General features: G+C 44.1%; 1 protein-coding gene across 9 annotated transcripts in view; it reads left to right on the forward strand.

Moving 5' to 3' along the window:
• The window catches only part of Slc44a5 (solute carrier family 44 member 5), a 290,304-nt gene that overhangs the window by 10,612 nt on the left and 262,879 nt on the right, over positions 1-16,813 (forward strand). The gene's annotated exons all lie outside the window — the stretch shown is intronic.

Here is a 16,813-nt window from a genome sequence, read left to right on the forward strand (position 1 = left end):
GAGGCTTGTGATGCAGGGAATGTGGTCATCCCAGCTGCTCATGAGGCCGAGGCAGGAGTCGTTCATGTCCACTGGAGCCCAGGAGTTCCAAGGCAGGCTGCCGACAGTGACACTCTGTATTTTAAAAACCTAAACCCGCAGGCAGAAGGCTTGTTGACCTCACCTGAGATCAGCCTCAGAGGCCCCAGAGTGATGTTTAATTTTGGCGATAATGTTAAGTAGCTGTGCGCCCGGTGGCCCAGTCACGGTGACAGGTGAAGCCAATCAGTGCAGATCTTTATGTTTCACTGTTTCTCCACATCTCATCGTGGACCCACCTCACCAGCATCACCTGGGAACTTGTTAGGAATTTGTTTCTTGGGTCTGGGCAGGTGGCTCAGTGGGTAAGAGATCACAGGGATGAGGACCCGAGTTCAGATCCTCAGCACTCACATAAAAAGTAGGACGTGACCACTTGTGGGGACAAGAGGATCACCGGGACTTGATGGCCAGCCAGCCTAGCCAAAAGTCTGTGAGCTGCAGGTTCAGTGAAAGACCTTGTCTCAAGGGGATAACGTGAGTAGTGATAAAAAGGGCACTCAGTGTCCTCCTCTGACCTCTGCTTGCATGTGCACATAGGTGTATATATCTCTATATATACAGGTGCACATGCATGCATGCATGCGCACACACGAACATACACGTGTATGCACGTGCACACACACAAACATGCACACAAACATAGACACACACACGTGCACACACGCTGAGCACATGATTGAGACCCGCTACTTTTATTTTTATTTTATTTTATTTATTTTGAGAGGGGGCTGTGTGTGTAGTCCAGCCTGGCCTTGAGCTCTTATGTACCTGACAGGCCTCAAACTCCTGACCTCACGCCTCTTCCTCCCAAGTGCCAGGATTACAGGCATGTGCCATCATGCCTGGCTTCTACTTAATTCTTTTTCCTTTTTAAGATTTGTTTTTATTTTCTGTCTAAAAGTGTTTTGCCTGCATGTATGTACATGCAGCTCATGCATGCCTGATGCCCAGAGCGATCAGAAGAGGGCATTGGGTCACCTGCACCTACAGTTAGATGGCTGTGAGCCACCCCATGGGTGACAGGAACCAAGCTCTGGTTCTCTTCAGAGCAGCAAGTGCTCCTGACCACTGAGCCACCCACAGCCTCGTTACTAAATTCTTAGATGTGTTATATAACAACAATGGACAAATGGGTTCAAATAACGTTTTATGTACTCATGTGTATTAAAAAAAAGACTCGAGCCGGGCAGTGGTGGCGCACGCCTTTAATCCCAGCACTCGGGAGGCAGAGCCAGGAGGATCTCTGTGAGTTCGAGGCCAGCCTGGGCTACCAAGTGAGTTCCAGGAAAAGCGCAAAGCTACACAGAGAAACCCTGTCTCAAAAAACAACGACAACAACAACAAAAAAGACTCGATTGTCACAGCAGCCTCTTAGTGGAGCTCAGTGGATCCTCGCTGAGGGTTCTGAGTATCTGTGTAATCCTGTTGGGTTTCCAGGCCTTGCTTAGAACCACTAAACCAGAAACTGCAGGCTTCCTGATGAGGACTGTGATGGGGGGGGGTCGCTGAAGTGGATAGTCTTGTGTATACGTTTTCATGCAGCAGTATTGAGGCTTACAGTGCATGCCTACTTGGCCTGGTGTAGTGCTGTAAGGTGAGGCTGAACAGCATTGATTGATTCAGCAGATGCTTATTGACAGTGAATGATTACGGAGTCTGTCCCATATTCCAGGCTGTGCTCCCAACCATGCAGATAGATTGTATTTATAAATAGATTTGCCTGAGTAAAATGCTTGGTTAAGGTGAATTACGGTTAATATTTGCAGTGATTTACATTTCCTTTGCAAAGCATCACCTCTGCCAATGCTATCTTCTTAAAAACTACAGGGTTGGATGGGTGTGGTAGCTCACCTGTAATCACAACACTCAGGAGGCCAAGGAGGGAGCAGTCCCATGAGTTTGAGGCCAGCCTGGTTTATGCAGTGCATTCCAAGTCAGCTTAGGCAACATGGCAAGACCCTGTACCATAAAATCACACCACACCACACCACACCACACTACACACCACCACACCATACTATGCCATACCATACCACACTACCCCATACCATGCTACACTATCACACCCACTCTACCCCACCCCACCCCATACTGCACTATACTATACCACATTACACACACACACACACACACACACACACACACACCAATAACACTAGCAGGAAGAGTAGGAGTGCAAATGGCATGGAGATAAATAATTGGCCTGAAATCACGGCAAGTCCTGGGCTGAGTGTAAAACTAGACTCTGGATTTCATTTTCCCCCCACTCCTGCCTAGTTATACGTTTGGGCGTGAAATTAGAATGAAGAGCTTGAGTTGTGTAACAGTTAATCTTGGTCAACTCTTGGGAGGAGAGAACCTTGATTAGAGAATCACCTCCATCAGGTTGGCCTGTGGCGGTGTCTGCGGGGGATTTTCTTGATCGCTAATTGATGTAGGAGGGGCCAGCCCATGGTGGATGGTACCTACCGTATACCAGAAAAATGCCCGGCACAGATGAAGCCAGCCAGTAAGCAGCATCCCTTGGCGGTCTCCGCTTCAGTTACTGGCTCCAGGTTCTTGCCCTAGTTTCCCTTGACAGACTGTGACCTGTGTGGTGGACTGAATGTGATTGGTCCCCATAAGCTCACAAGGAGTGGCACTAGTAGGTGGCCTCATCCGAGTAGGTGAGGTCTTGTTGGAGGAGGTGTGTCACTCTGGGGTGGGCTTTGAGCTCCTATGCTCAGACTATGCCCAGTGCGGCACACAGTCTCCTGCTGCTGCCTGCAGATGTAGAACTCTCAGCTCCTTCTCCAGCGCCATGTCTGCCTGCATGCCGCCATGCTTCCTGCCATGATGACAATGGACTAACCCTCTGAAACTGCAAGCCAGCTCCAATTAAATGTTTCCCTTTATAAGAGTTGCCATGGTCATGGTGTCTCTCCACAGCAATAGAAACTATAACTAAGACAACCTGTAATCCAAATAAATCCTTTCTTTCCTTCCCCTAAGTTGGATTTGGCCATAGTGTTTATTACAGTGGCAGGAAAGCAAACTAGAATATAACATTTGCAAGATTAATTATCTTCCTGATTATAGAAGTGGCTTAGAAACTGTACCAAATACAAATCAACAAAATCTCCTAAATGACTACAAAAGAGGCAACGGAGCAGAGAGCCTGAACTCAGGGTCGACGGTTGCATTTTGTGTTGTTCCTCAAACTGTCCATGTAATGTTCATCTCTCTTCCAGATGCAAGGACCCTGGTTTTTCTAATTAGCTCATAGAAACACTGGTAGTGCCCCCAGTCTTTGTTAATTCTGAATCCATTTCTCACTTTCCCCAGGAGACATTTGGTATTCCAGTGTGACAGCCATCCCTGGACTAGGTTGGCAGGGTGCTGACCAGAACACCAATTTATTCATACCAGGAGCAATGCCTCTAGGAAGGGGCTGCCTGCCTGCTCTGTCAGGGCACTAATGCCCTTCCCAGGGCCACGTCACTGAGGCCAAGAAGGACAGTTCTAAAGGGACAGAGCCATGGGTGAAGCCCTTGCTTTGCATTTCTCCTCTCTGGTACGTGGGTGGCAATTCAGACAAGTTCTCCTTTGAGGAGTCCTGTTTAAAGGTTCCTGAGATCTGTGGCGATGTGTGGAAGGAGAGACACACAGGTGTCTTAGAATTGGATGTCACAATTTAGGGCACAGATGACAGTTCCCCTCACCCTACAGAGAGAGGTGCTGACCTAGCCCCAAGAGAATTCCTTGCTGCAAGTTGGCCAGGCCACCATTCTTGTCATCAGCCTTTGGAGAGAGCCACTAAATACTGAAGGGGAGTTACGGGAGAGAACTCTGCGTTCTCGTACTCCTCCGTTACGGGGAGGGGAGGGCAAGTCTCCCCTCTCCACTAAGCAAGTGCTGTGGTGCTCTAAGAGTACAGGGCACCAGGGAAATGGTTGTTGGTGTAAAAGTCCAAGTTCAGACCCTCAGAATTCACATACAAGTGTGTCAGTGGTGCTTGTTATCCCAGAGCTTAGGAACTAGAGACCTGCGACTCCTGGAGCTGGCTGGTCAGCCAGATGATGGAATCAATGGCGGTAAGTTTAGTGGGAAACCATGCTTTAAAAAATAATGTGGAGAAAGGCCGTGGAAGACACCCAATGTTGACCTCTGACCTGAATGAGTATGTACGTACACACATTCCACATAAACCTGTAAAAAAGCACTGCTCAAAGAGGTTAGATTTTTGTGAAAAATAGAATGACTTCTGGCTGGATGTTTGCAAAATTATAGAAACTAGAGGGTTTACCTATGTCTATCTGAGCAGAGAGAGTTTGTTTGTTTTTTTGTTTGTTTGTTCTTGAGAGAAGCTGACATGTGGCCTTCATGTGATCTGGAGCAATGTGTGAGAATAATGTCCCTGTTTCTCCTCTTGGGAAGACTCAGTGAAGAGACAGAATGGAGCTGCCTGTGGCTGTAGGCAAGGAAGGGTTAACAGTGTTGTCGTTATATACACACACTTCATTCCTGTAGGCGGAGTGGGCCCTGTGTGAGAGGGCTGTGTATTCAGGTGGTGCTGTGGATCCCTTGAGTGTAAGAGCATACCTCAAGAGTGGACCTTTGGGCTGGACTGTAGCTCAGAGGTGGAGCACTGTCCTTACAGACAGAGTTCACTGTTGGGCTGGGCTGCAGCTCAGTGGTGGAGCACTGTCCTTACAGAGTTCACTGTTGGGCTGGACTGTGTAGCTCAGTGGTGGAGCACTGTCCTTACAGAGTTCACTGTTGGGCTGGGCTGTAGTTCAGTGGTGGAGTACTAGTTCACTGTTCTTTGTAGGAAGTAACTAGGACAGAAACTTACCAAATTGCCCAGAATTCACCGCTTTACCCAGGAGTCCCAGTGACAGAGGATATCTCAGCCAACTGGGAATTAAAGTGAGGTCACATTCTGATGGCTGCTGGGGTTGGACTGTGGGGAGAGGAAAGAAGCACAAAACTTCTCCCCCCAGACCAGAGCTCCCCTGTGTCCCCCTTCTCCCCCCAGACCAGAGCCCCCCTGTGTCCCCCCTGCTTCTCTCCCCAGACCAGAGCTCCCTGTGTCCCCCTTCTCTCCCCAGACCAGAGCTCCCTGTGTCCCCCTTCTCTCCCCAGACCAGAGCTCCCTGTGTCCCCCCTTCTCCCCCCAGACCAGAGCTCCCCTGTGTCCCCCCTGCTTCTCTCCCCAGACCAGAGCTCCCTGTGTCCCCCCTTCTCTCTCCAGACCAGAGCTCCCCTGTCCCCCCTTCTCCCCCCAGACCAGAGCTCCCCTGTGTCCCCCTTCTCTCTCCAGACCAGAGCTCCCCTGTATCCCCCCTTCTCTCCAGACCAGAGCTCCCCTGTATCCCCCTTCTCTCCAGACCAGAGCTCCCCTGTGTCCCCCTTCTCCCCCCAGACCAGAGCTCCCCTGTGTTCCCCCTTCTCTCCAGACCAGAGCTCCCCTGTGTCCCCCCTTCTCCCCCCAGACCAGAGCTCCCCTGTGTCCCCCCTGCTTCTCTCCCCAGACCAGAGCTCCCCTGTATCCCCCCTTCTCTCCAGACCAGAGCTCCCTGTGTCCCCCCTTCTCTCCAGACCAGAGCTCCCCTGTGTCCCCCCTTCTCTCCCCAGACCAGAGCTCCCCTGTGTCCCCCCTTCTCTCCCCAGACCAGAGCTCCCCTGTGTCCCCCCTGCTTCTCTCCCCAGACCAGAGCTCCCCTGTGTCCCCTCTTCTCTCCCCAGACCAGAGCTCCCCTGTGTCCCCCCTGCTTCTCTCCCCAGACCAGAGCTCCCCTGTATCCCCCTTCTCTCCCCAGACCAGAGCTCCCCTGTATCCCCCCTTCTCTCCCCAGACCAGAGCTCCCTGTGTCCCCTCTGCTTCTCTCTCCAGACCAGAGCCTCCCTATCTCCCCCCTTCTCCCCCCAGGCCAGACCCCCCACCATGTCTCCCACGACCAGAACCCTCTCTGTGTCTCCCCCTGCTTCTCTCCAGATCAAGTCATCCCTGAGCTGTCAGGAGGGGAGAGGATCCAAACAGAATGTTAGATTAATGCTCAGAATTAGACAAGACAGAACTTTTTAATAGCTGATGGCAAAATTGTTGTCATAGAAAGAAATCTGAAAGAGGCTGTCAGGGACGGAGGAGGAGAGACCTGTCAGGATGTTTGAAGGTGGTGATGGGGGCGTGGAGCGCTTTCCCGATTGCTACTGAGCCTAGCTCAAGTGACAATGACTTCTACAGATACATTGTAAGGAGAAGAAGAAGATGGAAGAGAATGCCGCCTGGAGTATAAGCCACTGAGAGAATGATTGCAGTGGGGATGCTTATTTAGATAAGGGCTCGGTTAGTTTCCTGATACCTTCAGACTTCAAATGTCTATAGATTTGGGGCTTGAGAGCAAGGACAGCAGCTCATTAACAGATTCTGGCCAAAACTGGTTTGTCAGATCTCAGTATGCTTTTGTACATAACAGGGGAGCCACGCATTCTTCTGTGGAATGCTGTGTGCCTTTCCTACGGTCGCATCTTCTTTCTTTCTTTTTTATGAGTTATTATAGAAGCATTTTCATTAAAATTCTGAAATTACATTTCCCATTGCCAACAATGCAGCTTTTAAATTGTGGCTTATAATAGTGGTATTAGTGGTTGGCATTTTTATTTCTTTATGAAAGGGGACCCAAATGACTTAAGCCTTTTGGATATAAGCCAGTTCATTTAGCTAGCTCCGTCACTTTCTAAGAGCTGAGATTTAGCATAGAACAGTTTTAAGACTCTCTGATTGATATTTAGACAGTGAACTTTGGGTTTTGAAAAACCTCAAATGTATAGTGCAGTGTAAGGCCTGAGGCCCCCCTTCCAGCTCCCCCAATTTCTCTTTTAAGCCTCTATCTCCTAAGGCTCATATTTCTTGATCCTCTTTTGGAATGAAGAGATTAAAACACTGGAATCATTAGATGTTACATTTATTCCTTTTCATCAGTCTCCAGGGACTGGCCTGTTTTACTTTTAAATTGATAAGACTGAATAATAGTACTTTTAAAAAGTTTACTGACTCAGAATGGTCCTAACTTTTTAATATTCTCTTACAGCAAGGCTTCATGGGTAGCAGGGATCCAAGAAAGTAGCTTCTCCATAACAGACTGCAATCTTGCAGGTTCTGATTTTTAGAAATGCAGGCTGGGTATGGTGGTCTATTCCCATAGTTCTAGGACTTGGCAGGTAGATTTCAGAAGGCCAGGGGCTCAAGATCAACCTCTGCTATACAGTAAGTTCAAAGCCAACCTGGGAGACGGCTCAGTGGTTAAGAGTGCTTGTTGCTCTTGCAGAAGACCTGAGTTTGGTTCTTGTCACCTGTGTCACATGACTCACAACTGCCTGTAACTCCAGCTCCAGATCTGACACTGCTTCTGCTTCTATGGACACCTGCACGCACATGCACATACACCTAGACACACACACACACACACACACACACACACACACACACACACACACACACACACATCCATATAGTTAAACATACAGCAAAATATCTTTTTTTAATGTAAGGTATTTTTTATTAAAGTTTCTACATATTTCTAGTTTTTTCTCAATGATCACAGTAAATTACTATTTTTAAAGTTCTGCTTTTTTTTTGATTTTTTTCCTTTTATTTTATCTTACAATACCATTCAGTTCTACATATCAGGTGCGGGTTCCCCTGTTCTCCCCCCTCCTACCCCCTCCCCTTCCCCCCAGCCCACCCCCTATTCCCACCTCCTCCAGGGCAAAGCCTCCCTGGAGGACTGAGATCAACCTGGTAGACTCAGTCCAGGCAGGTCCAGTCCCCTCCTCCAAGACTGAGCCAAGCATCCCTGCATAAGCTCCAGGTTTCAAACAGCCAACTCATGCAATGAGTACAGGACTCAGTCCCACTGCCTAGATGCCTCCCAAACAGATCAAGCCAATCAACTGTCTCACCTATTCAGAGGGCCTGATCCAGCTGGGGGCCCCTCAGCCTTTGGTTCACAGTTCATGTGTTTCCATTCGTTTGGCTATTTTTTTCAATAATTGAGTAAAACCAAAATTTATTATGAGCCACAGTCGTCCTAGGGACCTCCATGCTATATATATAGCCTCCATGGTTCTATGGGTTGTGGTCTGATTGTTCTTTATTTTATATCTAGAATCCACTTATGAGTGAGTACATACCATGACTGTCTTTCTGGGTTTGGGTTACCTCACTCAGGATGATTTTTTCTAGTTCCATCCATTTGCTTGCAAATTTCATGCTTTCATTGTTTTTCTCTGCTGAGTAGTACTCCATTGTGTATATGTACCACATTTTTTTCATCCATTCTTCCGTTGACGGGCATCTAGGTCGTTTCCAGGTTCTGGCTATTACAAATAGTGCACAGGAAAATATCTTTAAAACAGTTTAAATTAATAATTAATTAATTAAAATATATAAAAAGTAAAAATGAGTCATTGGTCATAACTCATCATCCTCTTTAATTCCGATGACATCTTCCACAGTAATAGTGTGCCCCGGCCCCCTCGGATGCTAAGCCTGGTAACACAGGGCTTTGCTTATTTCCATACATAAACTTGGGCCTATAGATTCACTGGTTAGAGCATCATGGCCAGTGCAGCATCTGCATCTGACTCTTTGCTTGCCCTCTCTGTTTTTAATTATAACTCATTGTTCAGCACACTGCTGAGTTTTCTTCCTGATGGATAGGCTCATAAATCCTTTAAGATTCCATAATCATCTGTATTAATCAGGGCTCTCTAGGGTGACAGAATTTATAGACTGACTCTCTCTTTCTCTCTCTCTCTCTCTACACACACACACACACACACACACACACACACACACACACACACACAAACACACACACTATATATATGGGATTTATTAGATTGACTTACAGGCTGTGGTCCAGCTAATCCAACAATGACTGCCAATGAATGTAAAGTCCAATAATCTAGTAGTTGTTCAGTCCATGGGGCTGAATGTCTCAGCTGGTCTTCATTATATGCTGGTATGCCAAAGAAGTAGGCTCTAACGCCAGTAAAGGAAAGGACTTGCTAGCAAGGTGAGAACAAGCAGGCCAAGAGCAAAAGCTTCCTTCTTCCATGTCCTTATATAGGCTTCCAGCAGAAGGTGTAGCCCAGATTAGAGGTGGGCTTTCCCAGCTCAAATGATCGGGATTAAAGGTGTGCCTTCCCAACTCTAGATCCAGATTAAAGGTATGTCTTTTTCCTAGCTCAGAAGATCTAGATTAAAGGTATGTCTTCCTACCCAAAAGATATGATTAGAAGTGGATCTTCCTACTCCAAATTAAGCAAAAATCCCTCACAGGTGTGCCTGCCATTTTTGGGGTTTAGTAGTCAAGTTGACAACCAAGAATAGCCATCGCATTCTCCTTTAGCATGTAGCTAAGAATTTTGTTCTAAATTTCATTAATTTACACTATTGCTTCTTATAGTATTTGTGTTATATTTGGGACCTAAGTTTACATTTTGACCCCTGTACAGCACTGTTGTTCCACACCATGGGTCGTCTTTCTATTTTTATGTTTTGGAATTAGTTAAATAAGAGACTCTTTGCTTTTAGGCTTTGAATATCTTACCAGTGAACACTTATGCAAAGGAGTGCATGTGCAGAGACTTGCTTATTAGTTAAAATACAAATGCATCAGCCTATATTCTTTACAAGCTGAATTATTAACAACATCCCCAAATTTGACCAGAGATGATAAAAGCTGGCAATTTGTGGTAATGACTGAACTTTTCCTTGGGGGGGGGAATAGGTAGTTGAGATAGGTGGATTTATTATCCCCTCCCCAGGTTTTTGGTTTTTGGAGACAGGGTTTCTTTGTGTAGTCCTGGCTGTCCTACACTCACTGTGTAGACCAGGTTGGCCTTAAACTCATAGATCCACCTACCTCTGCCTCCAAAGTGCTGGGATTAAAGGTGTGCACCACTACTGCCAGGCTTTTTTTTTAAAGATAGGCAGATGAATGTTGGCTTCACCATTTTTCTTTGTAAGATTCTGTAGAGTCATTTCAGATTTATCCATCTGTGTACTCTGTTTCCTCTAACTAAACCTTATCTTTTGTGAAAACTTTCATCTTCTGTTCTTTGAAAAGCTTTCCTAGGTCTTAACATGTGACTGTTGACAAGATGTGTAATTAATGGGGAAGGCATTTGTAAAATGTATTAGGTCTGTGAGAAAAGAGCATTTGTTTAGGATTCATGAGGGAAAGGAATACATTAGTGTAAGGAAACAAGCAGGAGAGCTTCTGCTCAGTGACCCACAATTTATTCTTATTCTCCAGTCTGTGTTGTAAATGTCTATATACTGGCTCAATCCAGCTGATTAGTCAAGGAGTTATTTTTTGTTCTGAATTGCCTTTCCCTGTTACTCAAACATGACACCCTTCCTCTGGTAAATTATGATGATCATAATTCAGAGTCCATTTCATTTTTGAGTGATGACTACTACCTTGAGCAATTTAAACTGTGGAGTTAATTATTTCATTTATAACTAACATTTAAAGCCTATTTTAATCACTATGCTATTACATTTAATTATTTTTATGTGTGCTTAGGTCAAAGGTTGAAGGCCGAGTGTCTTCTTCAGTTGCTCTTTACCTATTTATTAGTTCATTTGAGACAGGGTCCTGTGTATCTCAGGCTGGCATTAAACACTTTATGTAGATGAAGTGGGCCTTGAATCCTGATCCTCCTGCCTCCACACCCCAAATGCTGAGATTAAAGGCATGTACTATCATGCTTGGCCTTCCACCTTATTTTTAAAGAACAAATCTTTCATTGAAACAAGAGTTTACTGTGTTGTATAAACTAGCTGGCCAATAAACTGCAGGGATCTGTCCATTTCTATTCTCCCATCCTTGGATTTCCAATGCTAGGTTTACACATATGTGCTATCATGCCAAGATGTTTTAAAAGATATTTTTCTTTGAGAATTTCATATATACATATAGCATATTTGATCATATTTACTCCCCCAACTCTTCCCAGATCCTCCACACCCTTCTAATCCCTACCAACTTTGTCCTCCACCTCCTCTCTCCCTTATCTGTCTATCATCTATCATCTATCTATCTATCTATCTATCTATCTATCTATCTATCTATCTATCATCTATTATCTCTTTTATAACCTCTAGTCCAATTGGTGATGCTTATATACTCATGGATGTGGGACCATCCACTAGAACTTGGCTGGCTTACATTTTTAAAAATTAACTGCATCTTAGAAACACACACACACACACACACACACACACACACACACACACACGCACACACACACGCTACTTTCCCTTTCCCAGAAGCCATCAACTATACATACATCCTTAGTTGGGGGTGGGGACTCATGAATCCCTTCCCATTCCATGTTAGAATGGTGACTGGATTGATCTTGTACATGTCTTGTGAAGATAACAGTAACTTCTGTGAGTTTATGAATCTGTGGACCTGTCATATCCAGATGACACTGGTCTTCTCTGACCTCTGGCTCTTCACAATCTTCCTGGTCCCTCTTTCCTGATGGTCCCTGAGTTTTGGGGGCAGGTAATGTGATATAGACGTCCCATTTGTGGCTGTACAATCCATAGATACTTATTCTCTGAGTAATGGCCAGTGTGAGTTTATGAATTAACTGCTATCTAATGAACAAAGAAACTTCTCTGATGAGGTTGGAGAGTTACTATAGTTTATGAGTATAGCTATGAATTTAGAGGGCAATTTGATTCTATACCAATTTAGCAAAAAAGTAGCTGTAGGCTTACCCCTGGAGCCTATGAACTTCCCAATGATGGCCGGATTCACAGTATCAGTACCAGTATATATCCACAGTATATATCTCCTGTGGTCCAATTCAAAAGTGGTTGGTTGCTTTCATAACCTCTGGGCCACTGTTGCCCCCTTGTGTCTATCTCGTCACTTCAGTCATTACTGCAGTTCACAAGGATCACAGCTGTGCAAGGCTTTGCTGGTGTCCCCTACAGCAGCCTACAGGGCACCTTCTGTTACTAGGAGAGCTAGTAAGCAGGTTGGTACAACTTGATTTCTCCATGTCCTGAGACCAACATGTGTGATATGTTCAGCAATAGGGTCTTACTATCATGTTCTTGTGGGCAACATAGAACAATGCCGATAGACTGTAATGTTTTGGGTGTTTCTAGGATACCATGTCCAACAGTTTGAGGGGAAGCAGCCCAAGTCTTGCTTTTATGTGGGTACTAGGTATCTGAACTCAGGTTCTCATGCTATACAAACACACATTTTTCCAGCTGAGTCATCTCCCTGGTGGCCTCCCATTTTTATATTAATTTTTAAGTTAGCACACAAAGTAATGGAGTTCATTTTGGCATATTCATACATATGAGTCCTATACTTTATTTGGTTTCATCTCTCTCTCCTAATGTGCAACTGTTGAACAGAATTCAGACTGCTTTATTTTAGCAAATATAATAGATTTATTAATCTTAGTAAATTTCTATTTCTATTTCTAAATATCCCAAACCTAATAATATAGACAGTTTTTAAATTGATAAATAAAATTGTGTACATTCACCATGTACAATGCAATGATTTGATGTGTGCATATGTTGTGAAAAAATAAACCATGCTAAGGAACATATCCATCACCTCAAATATTGTTTTGTGGTGAGAATGCTTAGTATATCGTCTCTTAGAAATTTTTCTGGTGTATAGTCCATTACTGTGAACTGAAGTCTCTTGCTGCATGCATAAGCACAGCTCATGCTTCAGGTAAAATGAAAGCTCAGAATACTTTGATCATCAGCCCACCCCTCTCTGGCCCCTGATGACTTCTGTTCTCCTCTCTACTCCCGTGAGTCTTTTTCAGTCTACAGAACAGTGAAATCATGCTCACTTGTACTGGCTTACTCACCTTGTGCAAAATTCTCTAGGCTTAATCAGTGCTATACATGATGCAGGATTGCCTTCTTTATAAATACTGCAGGAAGGGCTGGGAGATAGCTGATTGGTAAAGCATTACCCTGCAAACTAGAGGACCTGAGTTTCATCCCCAGAACCACATAAAAATGTCAGAATTGTGACTTTGCTCATTGTCTCAGCTATGGGAAGGTGGAGACCGGAGAATCCCTAGGTCTTCCTGGTCAGTCAGTTTAATCCAATTGGTGAGCTCCTGGCCAATTGGAGACTCTGTCTGAAAAGAGTTGGGTGGTCTTTCTCAAGACATGACACCCACAGTTCTCCCTTGACACCCTCCCCATGTGTGTGCCTGTACACACACAAACATGCACACACAGATTTTAAAAATGAAGAGTTAAAGATTGGTTTACTCACTGATTTTATTGTATATGTGTTAATTTAGCACATTTTCTTAATCCCTTCTTTTGCCAATGAACACTTGGGTCAGTTCCATACCACCACCACCTCCACTACCACCACCACCACCACCACCACCACCACCACCACCACCACCACCACCAACACCACCACCGTTGTCTTGAAACAAGGTCTTACTCTTTAGCCCAGGCTGACCTAGATCTCATCAGTTGGCTCAGAATATCAGAATAGTCCTGAACTGGTTGCAGTTATCCTGCCTCAGCCTCCCAAGCGCTATGACTGCAGGTGTGTGCTGTCATGCCTGGCTTGGTTCTGCACCTTGGTGGGTCACACTGCAGTGATGATGACAGCGCCCACTTACACACTTATTTTCTCTCCTTTGGCTGTAAACCCAGTCATAGGACCACACAGTAGTGATTGATTTTCTGAGACAGTTCCATACTCCCCTATGGGAGGGGTATCACCTTCTTGCCCCTACCAATGGTCTGCGGTGTTCCCCTTTCCATATTCTGCTCCTGAGGCCAGCCATCCTAGCAGACATATGAGGCTAGCTTATGGTACATTAATTGGCTGCTCTCTGATGGATAATGATGGTGACCATCTTCTCACACCCCCACAGGCAATTTATAGGCCTTCTTCTTGAGAACTGTCTCCTCAAGTTCACCAACTTTAAAATTACTTGTTTTTCTTGTTATCTGTGTTCTTTCTAATTTTAGACACCAATGTCTTATCGAATGTGTGATTTACAGGTGTTTCCCCATCCCTCAGGTGCTCTTACTGAATGTGTGGTTTACAGGTGGTTTTCCATCTCTCAAGTGCTGGTCCATTCCTTTTCCTTCACTGTGTGCATGTTTTTTTGGTGCAGTTTGATTTTATTTTCACTGACTGTCTATGCCCTTAGGTTTTGCAACGGCTCATTGTTTAGGTCATAGACAGTATTTTTTATTGGAGGTACTGTGAAGAGACATATATAACATATCCTTGATGTTGATAAGGGGTGGGATACTTGGTTAAAAAACTTGATTAATTGAAGATTATTCTGTATGTATTATAAATTAATAACTGACTTGTGAAAAATTGCAATACAATAAAATGCCCACACTACTTAAAGTATACATAATAATTAAGACTTTCTAATAGTGTTTGAGAATAATTACTAAAACATCTGCTTCCTTTCTGTTATAGATAAACAGTGGTGCTAATTGAAACAGTTGGATTCGAAAGAACCACCCGAATACTGCTTGAATATTTTACTTATGATTCAGTTATATATGAAATATAAAAAAGCTGGGAATGATAGAGGGAGATAATGGAGTGCTAGATTGTTTTTAAATTTCTATAATTTATTATAGTGCTTGGGTAAAATTTAATCAGTTATTTAAACTTGTTTGCTAATAATTAAATAAATGATAAAACACAAATAGAGAACAATGTACAAATCATATACCACTGAGAATTTTGTAATTCTTCTTACTTAAAATATACTTAGGGGGGATGTGAGGAATATAAAAAATATATTTGAAAGCTATCCAAACCTAGTTTCTAATAGGTCATCCTTGTGGGAAGTTCTTTGAAACTTTATGACCATGTGAAGGAATTTTTTAAATTAAAGATGTGTTTATGTATGTGGAAGTTTTGTTTGCATGTACATCTGCACACCAGAAGAGGACACCAGATCCCATGGGACTACAATTATAGATGGTTGTGAACAGCTATGTGGGTGCTGGGAATTGAACTCAGGACTTCTGGAAGGGCAGCCAGTGCTCTTAATCTCTGAGCCATCTCTTCAGATCCTGGTCATGCAGTTTTATGGTGGGATTATTGCTTATAAAAAGCAAGGTAAAAAGAAAAACATTAAGAAACAACAAACAGTCATGAAGCTGATGTGACTTTTGCTGAACGTGTAAAGGGAAGACTTAGAAAGTTGGGGTGATTGTGTAAACAGGTCTCCCGGGGAAGCAATGGGCAACACGTACTGCCCACTTACATGTGTCCCAGAGTTTCTGATATTTGATACCTGCTAACTTGTTCAGCTCTATTGCTTGATACACATTCATAGTTTCCCTGTTAGTTTGGCCCCTGGGGATATACACTGGAGCAAAAAACAGAACATTTCTGCCTTTCGAGTAATTTATACTGTAGTTGAAGAAGGCACACACTTAAATCAAAACCAGTAAGTAAATCATATAATGTGTATATATAGTGTTAATCTTCAGGGGAGATATTGGACAGTAAAGCAGGATGTGCCTGAATGTGTGAATGAAGATTCTTTTTATTTTAAGGCAGGGTTTTAGCTCAGACTGGCTTTATAGCCCAGGATGACTTTCATCTTGGAATCCCCCTGCCTCAACCTCCCATACTGAACCTCCACATCCAGCTCCAATGTATCAGAAATACTTCTCAGGAAAGGGCAGAGCTGCAGCTAGGAAAAAGCAGAAGGCTGCATTTCATACCGTGCCATTTCTACACTCAAATCTCCCTTGTTGTCTCTCTGGGAATCAAACCCGCGTCTCCTGATCATCACCCACTTGTTCTCTTTTCCTTTAGCTCTCCTTCTGGCCCTGGCTCTCTGCTAACGCAGAATTGTTGTGCAGACATCTTCCTGCCTCGGGGCCTTCACTCTTGTTGGTCCTTATTTCTTCTTCCAGATGTTTTTCATCCCTCTCTCAGATCTTTGTGCAGGTGTCCCCATCTCAGCGAGGTCGCCTTAGACTATGCAGGGTGTTCAGGTCCTTCCGTGCCATCCAGTCATGGTAGTGATGGCTGATGCAGCACACAGCTGCTAAGGTTGCTTTTTTTCAATGAATCCCGCCACGCAGGTGCAGCCAGCTAACACCTGTTGTACTCTGTCCTCTCTTAACTCAGCAAGATAAATCACTGCAACTTCAGTGTATACTTTTGGAACTACATGGGCTCACATTAATGTAGACTGTTGTAAATGACTCCTCTCAACAATTAGAGAATTCAAACATTATTTACTTTTCAAATATCATATAGGATTTGGATACATTTCCTACTAGCTCATAGGAAATATTTAATGTATTGGCACAACATTCCTGTGAATAAATATGTATTTGTAAATGAATGGCTGACATACTGTTAACTGTTGAGTAATACATTCACCAAGTCAGTGTACACATGGTTCACAGTCAATAACATGGTTCATTTGTCACTTGGCAGTTGGTCTCATCAGAATAAGGACATTATAAAAATCTATTTTTCATGAGTACAGTGTGTCTGTAATGTTCACTGTTTCATTTTGGTTCTCTCTGACTCTGTTTCTTACAGTCTTTTTGCTGCCTTTTACACAGTGGTCCATGAGCCTAGGAGAGAGAGAGAGAGAGAATATGATATAAGTGTTCTATTTGTTACTGAGAACTCTATAGATACTCTATGTA

This window comes from Peromyscus maniculatus, chromosome 6 (genome assembly GCF_049852395.1).
Source record: "Peromyscus maniculatus bairdii isolate BWxNUB_F1_BW_parent chromosome 6, HU_Pman_BW_mat_3.1, whole genome shotgun sequence".
NCBI classification, from domain to species: Eukaryota; Metazoa; Chordata; class Mammalia; order Rodentia; family Cricetidae; genus Peromyscus; species Peromyscus maniculatus.